Here is an 8,963-nt window from a genome sequence, read left to right as displayed (position 1 = left end):
TTATTATAGCTGTACAATTGTGCCTGCCAGGCCTGTAATGATTTGTTAGGGACTGGCTCCCCTGACAATGATGTTACCTATTGGTCCAGTTGTGAGGTTTGGTCTTCTTTACATTGAATCATAATGCATACTGAAGGCTACAATCCTTGCTCTTCATCAGCAAGTGCTTCAAGTCCTCTGCATTTTCAGCAAGCAAGGTTGTGTCATCTGCATTGCAGGGTGTTAATAAGCCTTCCTCCAATTCTGATGCCATGTTCTTCTTCATATAATTCAGCTTTTTTGATTATTTGCTCAGCATACAGATTAAGTGTAGTGAGAGGATACAACCTTGACATACATCTTTCCTGATTTTAAATCATGCAGCATTCCCTTGTTCTGTTTGCACAACTGCCTTTTTTAAAAACTATTTTATTGACACTTCATCCATATTTCATATAATTCAATAGTTCAATCATATCAAGAAGAGTTATACAATATTTGCCACAATCAATTTTAGAAACATGTTCTTCTTCCTTGTACTCATTGTTATTGGTGTAATTTTTTTTAATTGTGGCAAAATATACCAAAAAAATCATCTCCAATTCAGCAACTTCTACATATATAATTCAGTATCTTTTATTATACTCTTCATGTTGTACAGCCACTACTGATATCCTCTTCCAAATTATCTCACCACCATTAACATAAGCTTAATGCCCCCCTAAGCAAAACATCTTCCTCCTTCACCCATGGGAACCATTGGTCAAGTTTGGTTTCTTTCTTTCTTAATACTTTTCTTGATATAATATTCACATATCCTACACTTCCATAGTTAAATGACTTTTAAAAAGAGTTGTATATACATTATCACAATCACGTCTAATGCTTCTCCCCACCAAACATTCATTGTTTGCTACCCAATTCCCCTCACTCTCCCCAACCTTGTCCCCAATAAACCACGGAATCAGTTCTTTTCTCCATGCATCCACGCCTTCTGAGCTTCATAAACATGGAAGTCTAACAGAAACAATAAAAGACAAAAACAAAATTAAACAAAGAGAAGAAAATAATAATGTAAAGATAAAAATAAAGAGTAAAAAAAAAGACAACGAACAATATTTTAAAAGCCAGAAGCAAAATTTCTATTACAGAACAAGCGAGAAATATTTGAGCCAAGAGCAAATTCAGGTTAGGTCAAGAGAGAAGTCAACTGATCAAATGTCATATTATACCATGTTCCATCCACTATAATCAAGTTTACAATAATCTCTGTCTGATAGTAAAGCTGTTCAAGTTCCTTGCCTATGGCTAGAGGGGATCTGCTAAAGCAGCAGTTCTCAACCTGGGGGTTGAGACCCCTTTGGGGGTCCAATGACCCTTTCACAGGGGTCACCTGGTTCATAACAGTAGCAAAATTACAGTTAAGAAGTAGCAACGAATATAATTTTATGGTTGGGGGGTTCACCACAACACAAGGAACTGTATTAAAGTGTTGCGGCATTAGGAAGGTTGAGAGCCACTGTGCTAGAGGCTCAATGTGACTAGATACTCTGCCCGTGGAATTTGGCTCCTTCTGTCCTACATAGTCTTCCTTAAATGGGATGTTCACAATTTAAGCTGTGATACTTTTCCCTTCGTCATATTTGAATTGTGTTACTGTCATCTTTTAATCACACAAGCTGGTGTGCTTCTTCCGTGTGGACTTAGTTGACGCTTCATGTAGATGGCTACTTGTTTGAATGCAAGCCTTTAAGACCCCAGACACTATTCCAATTGATAACAGGGCACCATCTGCTTTCTTCACCACACTTTGCTATAACACCCGTATCTTCAGTGATCTGTTCATGAAGGTGAGTATCAGCAGGACCATATGATAAGAACTAACTGTTCTTGGATTGGGGCCAGAATTACACTGGAGCTCAGAATCTATCTGCTTGTCCATGGGTTATGAATGACTCTGGTTTACTTTGGCAGTTATATTATGACAAAAACCAAAACCAATAAGAACAACAAACAAACCAAGAAAAACATTGTCAGTCATCTTTCTGGGATATATTGATAACATCGATAATGTGTCAAATGGCATAGAACTTAAGGTACTGTTGATATGAGGAGTTTATGCAAGTATGGTCTAACCTCAAGCTGGAATCCATGAGTTGTTGCTTTGTACAGAATGATTTCTTAACTGATTGAGCTTTATTTACATTGAGCATGGGAGTTGTTGCTAGGAGAAATTTTCCTGTATCATTTCTTACAAGTGTAGATCCTTGCCTACCAGATTAAACCCTGTCATATTAATGCAAGGAAGCATTGAGGTACTAAATATATGGTGGTTCTGTGTCCCCATTCATAGGACAACCACTAAGCCAGGGGTCCCACCCATGGTTCAACAACTGCCATTTCCACAGTCTTAGGGTGTCCATTATTTGCTTCCTCTCAATCCTAAATCCAAAGGTATAGTTAGTTTTGAGGTAGCCCCCCATTCATTCAGTCATACTTCCACTTTGAGTCCTTCTGGGATCCCTTGTTCCCTGTACGGGCTGAGTTTAAGGTCATCATAGTGCTTAGTCCATGGAGTGGTTCACCAAGGGCTGGGTAGAAACATATTCGTAATGTCTACCCAGAAACATAGAACTGGGTTTATCCTCCCCTTAAGTTCCTTACAATTATTGTGCACAATTGCCTCTTGATCCATGTACAGGCTTAGTATGAGCACAATGAAGTATTCTGAAATTCTCATTCTTCTGAAGGTTATCCACAATTTATTATGGTCCAAACAATTGAATGGCTTTGCATAGTCAATGAAACACAAGTAAACATATATCTGGTATTCTCAGTGTTGAACCAAGATCCATCTGACAACAATGATACCCCTTGTTCCACGTCCTCTTCTTTATCCAACCTGAACTTCTGGCAGTTCCCTCTCAATGTACTGCTGCAACAGTTGTTGGATGATCTTCAGCAAAATTTTACTTCCATGTGATATCAATGACATGGTTCTATAGTTTGAACATTCTGTTGGGTCACCTTTCTTTGGAATAGGCACAAATATGGATCTCTTCCAGGTTTCCTGGCACAGATGAGTGAGTGCTTCCAGTGCTTCCTCTGTTTTCTGTGGCTAATGTATTCAGTGGGACTTTAATTTCTTCCTTCAGCACCATTGGTTCTTAGTCATATGCTATCTCCTGAAATGAAGGTATGTCAACTAGTTATTTTTGGTAAAGCGACTGTATTCTTTCCATCTTCTCTTGATGCTTCCTGCATCATTCAATATTTTGACCATTGAATCTTCCAATATTGCAACTCGAGATTTGATCCCCCGCTCCCTCTTAGTTCTTTCAGTTTCAGATATGCTGAGTGTGTCATTCCCTTTTGGTTTTCTAGTTCTAAGTCTTTGCACATTTCTTTCAGGATTATATATATGTCACTCCATTTTCATCTTGCCTCCATAGTTTCTGCTGAGATGTCTAAGCTTATACTAATTGGTTTTGCATTGTAGGTGTTCTTTTTTCTACAGTGACCCCTAATATTCAATCCTTTCTTCCTAGAAAATGAGAATTTGAATATGATGTGTTGTGATGTTTTTCTTTTGGGATCTATCAACTGGGGTTCTCTCAGCTTCTTGAATAGCTATTTTCTCCTCCCTTGTGATGTTGGGGAAATTTTCTTCCATGATTTCTTGTACTATTTTCTCTGTAGTTTTTTTTGTTTGTTTGTTTGTTTCTTCTTGCTCTGAAATCCCAATGAGATATAGGTTGTTTCTCTTATGATAACAGAATGATAGTGTCCCATATCATTCTCATGATTTCTTTTGTTGTCAGTTGTTTTCAGTGATTGTCTTCAAGCTCGCTGATTCAATTTTCCTTTTCTTCCATTTCATTCCTCAAGTCTTTTACTATATTGCTTAATTTCATGATCTCATTGTGATCTGGGATTCCTTTGAATTTAAGGATTTTAAATTTTCGATTTCTTCCTTTGTTCTCATGAGTGTTACCCACATCTCTTAAAGAGAAATAAACATCATTCTTTTGAATTCTATTTCTGGTAGTTCCAAGGGCTCTGGTGGTGCAGTGGTTACAAGTTGGGCTGATCACATGGTCAGTAATTTGGAACCACCAGCCATTCCACATGAGGAAAATGGTGTTATCTACTCCAATAAACAGTTACAGTCTTGGAAACTCATAGGGGAAAATCTACACTATCCTATAAGGCCACTAAGACTCAGCATCAACTCCAAGCTGTGAGTTTTGAGTTCATTGTGTTTGGGTACTTTTCGTTTGTTTGCGTTTGTCTTGATTTTTTAAGGTTTATTGTAGTTGATTGCTGTTTCTTTGCCATTGCGGTGCAGCCGTTAGTGATGTGTAATCTGCTGGGTGATGTAGAGGCAGTTGGCGCTGTCTAGTGACATGGGATAGGTCTAATAGAAGCTGTAAAACATACAGTGGTGAAGTAGCAAAAAATAAAAAAGGCTGGGAGAGAGATGGGAAAGTGGGAAAAGAAGGGAAGGGGGAAGAAGAGGAAAAAATAAAATAGGAGTAATGATAGTAATAATAAGTGCTGTATGGATAGGCCAACAGCTTTTTCAAAGTAATGGGAAAATATATTTTTAAAGGAGTAATGTGAATTAATCGACCCCAGTAACATGGGCTGATAACCTCAACATCAGAAATTTCTTCTTGTAGAGCAGTGGTTCTCAACATTCCTAATGCTGCAACCATTTAATACAGTTCCTCATGTTGTGGTGACCCTGTATGTGGGCATATCTGCATGTGGGCGGACCCGCCTGGAGATGGATAGAGGAGCAAATATGTGTTTTTCTGATGGTCTTAGGCGACCCCTGTGAAAGGGTCGTTCAACCCCCAATGGGGTCGCAGACCCCCAGGTTGAGAATCGCTGTTCTAGAAAAATGTGATTTTTTTTTAAATCCCATAAAGCATTGCAGTCTTGGAAACCCAGGGGCACTTCTACCTGTTGTACAGGGTCATCATGAGTTGGAATCAACTTTATGGCAGTGAGAGGTGGAAAGAGGTCCAAATTAATCATAGAAAGATATCTCACAAGGAAAAGGAAAGCAAGTAGAAAAAGATAATGGATGGGTGGAGTAGGAAGTGTAATCAAATATTCAGACCAGAAGGATATATACATATACATACACACATATACATACACACACACACACAATTAGATGTTTATAAGAAGTATTATTTTAAAAGAAAAGAGAAATAGAGAAGGAAAGAAAAATAAAAGGGAAAGGGGGTTTAAAAGACAAGGAGAAAAACTGTAATATGTAGCAAGGAAAAGGAGAGACAATAGAATCAAAAGACTAGTGTGTAATCTGGTGTAATCAGTAGACTTGGAGTTCTGTTGCTATGGCAGTGTGAATGGGGGCAGATCTATGCATCTAGAGGCAAAAAGAAAGGTGTTTGGGGGGTTGGGGGGAGAATCCCTTGATTGAGTGGGCATACCCAAATTTATAAATTTACAGACTTGCCTATTTTTGCCTGGTTCGGGGTGGGGGTGGGGTGGATGCATGTTCTTAGGAGGGTGGGGGTAATACTAGCAGAGGAAGTGGGAAGGAACTAGAATAAAGAAATAAAAATATGATAATAGAATGAAAGTACTGAAACTGAAGGACATAAAATAAAGTTTAAGATCACCTTATGAGTGGGGATTTCTGCTCCTTGAGTTCTGTCATTATGTGTATGCACATGCTGAATGGGGGACAGGCACCACGTGGTGGGGAGGGCACCAGAGAAGGAGGCAGTACAGAAGGAGGAAGGAAAAACTGGCAAAAAGTATAGCTTAGGTACTGAGAATGTCTGCCCCAAGCTGCTCATGTGGTCAGGGACCCAAAGAAGACAGGTAAGAGGTTTGGCTGAGTGAGTTACCTCAACAGCTGAGGGAAATTGATGGTGCTGGGGAAAGTGGGGCTCACCATTGCCATTGGTCAATGGTAAAGGGGAATCTATGATCAGGTGTTGCTCCTCTCCCACTTTAAGAAACGTTGGTCTACTTAGCTTTATTCCCCTAGTTGCACTTTATCTCTTAAGCATCTCAAGATTGTGGGAGATTTTATTCTGTTTTTTTAGGAGCCTCAGTCTAGTCACGTAGCCTATCAAACCCAATCTCAAAATCCAGCTCTGCTGGTTTTCTAATATTTAATGCCAGCTTCATTTAACTGCCAAAAGACTTCCTGTGTTGTTGTCCCTACTAGTAGAATCCCCGTATAGCAAAGTTAATAGTCTATGCTGAGGTCGAGCAAATGTGCCCAGCCAAGAAGATACACAGGGGCCCTCAGCTTCAACTCCTGTCTGATTTTCATTTGTCTAGTTGCTTCCAAAGCTCTGCAGTATCTTTAAAAATTTGTTTTACAGTTTATTTGCACTTTTTTTTCAGACTTGAATTTTTTTTTTTTTTATGTACAAATAGTTGGCATTGTTTCTTCTTTTGGGTAGCGGTCTTGAATTGTCCATCCAAAGATAACTTAGTCCAGCTTAATGAAGCCGATGTCCTTCACATACTGACGGAAACACGATGGCACATATTGAGGCTGTATTTCCGGATCAGACCTTCCCAGTTTGAGCACACGTGGCAAGAACGGGAACCCTGGCTGAATTTTCACAGGTGGCTCCAGTAGAGCTGCTGGTGACCCATCTTGTTTTCAGGTTCTCTCCAAGGCAAAAGGCTATTTGCCTTTTTAAAGTTAGTTCAAGAAGGTTGGGGTGTTATATCTTATACAAATCAGACATTTCAAAGTGCAAGTCTGATTTGAAAGGACTGAAAAATCAGCTTTCAATTTTAAACATTGAATCAAAATATTGCTATGGACAAACAACCAGTTCTGATGCTAATATGGCTTCCAAAGGGAAAGGTATAGACAACCCAAATTTTTTATCAAAATCCAGGTGCATTCTTTGACCATGGAATGTGCATAATTCGAAGTTACTAGAATACATGGCTTCAACAGTGCTATAGCAATGGAATTTTTTTCTTCTTCTTCCTGTGTTTTTAATCATTTTATTGGGGCCTCTTACAACTCTTGTTACAAACCATACATTGCAATGGAATATTTTTTACTACTTCAAGTATTATAGACGATATTGTCTGTATATGCCCAAAGATGAAATACATTGATGAAACGCACCAAAACTGATCTCAAAGCCATTCTCATACACATGATGGGAATTCCAGCTAAATGCTATTAAATAAATTCAGTTTAATTTGCTTAAAGTATGAGATGTGATAGAAGAATTAAGTGAAACAACCAAGATTCTCAAATAAAGACAAAATTCTGATTTCTGTGGGGGGAAAAACATTTATTTTGAATTCACCAAGGTAATTGAAAAATAATTGCCACTAGGATTCCAGTTTATACATGCATGGGCTTATTGCAAACAAAATGTGCTCAAACATGACTCTACAGTCACTGAGTGGCTGCAGACAACTTCTTCAGTAGTACATTTGTCTAAGTCTTGTAAGATGTCTTAAAACAAAGAAAGAAACAAACAAAACAAAACAAACAAGTCTAATCAAGACAGCGGTTCTGAGGGAATGTGTTCAGCTTGTTAAATCCAAGGCAAAGTCATCTCAGTAGGCTATGGTAAGTAAAAACAGTGTTCTACATCCTACTTTGATGAGTATGACGAGGGACTGAAAAGCGCATGAGCACCCACCTAGGCACAATTATTGGCCTCTCCCTGTCTAGAGGTAAAAAAGAGAGAAGAAAATCAAAGATGCGTGGAAACAAAAGTCCCAAGCAACAATAGACCACTTAAACCTCAGTTCCATGACTCTGATATCAGAAGAACTAGATGGTACCAACTTCTGTGAGAATTACATTAGAAGATTCTGAATAGTATGGAGGGTGTGATAGTTAGGTTTATTGTGCCAACTAGGCCAATAGGAACATGTGGGCAGAGTTAAATCATGTCACAGCTTGATTGGAGGATGACCAAAATAAAGAAAGAACGCCGGCATCCCATCTCCCTCTTGCTCTCTGGAGATTGGGCCAGCATGCTGCTGCTTTAGCTAGTTCTCTGCCTCAACCTGTGTGCCACACTACCTGTGGGCCACGCCAACCCGTGGGTTCTATCACTAGAGCTTGAGGCTCCTTTGAGACCTGCTTCACCACGCTGCTGGTGCATACATTACTTGAGCTTGAGGCTGTTGGATCCTGTCACTGTGCTTGAGGTCCAGATCCATCAGGGTCTGCCTCCCTAAGCTCCCAAGCTACTGGCTGTTGCTGACCCACCCTGCTGTCTGCTGTCTGTTGGCAAACTCTGCCTGCCTTGACTGAGGGAAGACTCTGTTGTCCGCTTCCTTGACCTTGGACCTTGCAGACCACATGAGCTGAAGGACTTCCAGTGTTTTAACTATTCCATGAAAGTGAGTTGAACTGATCCCTCTGTACTACTGTGTGGACTACTTACTCATTATATTCTTCTTGCTGTATAACCCTATCCATATATATATAAAATCGTAAGTGTCCTTGGTTTGTTTCTCTAGAGAACCCTGCCTAACACAGGGGGGAAATGTGACACAAAGCTTCAAAATCATAAAATAGACCAAGCTTATAGGTCAGATAGAGATTAGAGGGACCTCTGAGACTATGGCCTCTAACCATCCTTCAGGTCTGAGAATGAACTCATCCTCGCAGCCCAATTTTAAGTCAAATGATAGATCTACAAGTGGAACAATAAAATGAGAGAGGCACCCACTCAGAATAAGCATTCTTTTCAGATCAAAAGGGCTGCATTTACCAAGGACAACGTTCAGAAGGGTTAGGAAGGAAAAGGAAGGGGAAAAGGACACACAAGGAAGAAGTTGGATACATGATATTACTTTGCGGAGATTATAGCCAGTGACATAAAACAAAAGGTGTGTGAATTGTTGAATGGAAAGCTAATCTGCTCTGTAAACCTTCACCCAGTTCACAATGAAAAGTTTTAAAAGGACCCCGCTTGAGGGGAACGAATGACAGAATG

At 39.5% G+C, this 8,963-nt stretch overlaps 1 pseudogene; it reads right to left on the bottom strand.

Moving 5' to 3' along the window:
* Positions 1–6,463: 6,463 nt before the first annotated feature.
* On the bottom strand, positions 6,464–6,633 carry LOC115872755 (annotated as a pseudogene).
* Positions 6,634–8,963: the final 2,330 nt, after the last annotated feature.

The sequence above is a fragment of the Echinops telfairi genome, unplaced genomic scaffold, assembly GCF_000313985.2.
Source record: "Echinops telfairi isolate 266 unplaced genomic scaffold, ASM31398v2 ScPeMD7_7457;HRSCAF=8495, whole genome shotgun sequence".
Taxonomy (NCBI): Eukaryota; Metazoa; Chordata; class Mammalia; order Afrosoricida; family Tenrecidae; genus Echinops; species Echinops telfairi.
Note: the sequence above shows the minus strand (reverse complement) of the source record. Positions and strands in the feature narration are given on the sequence as shown.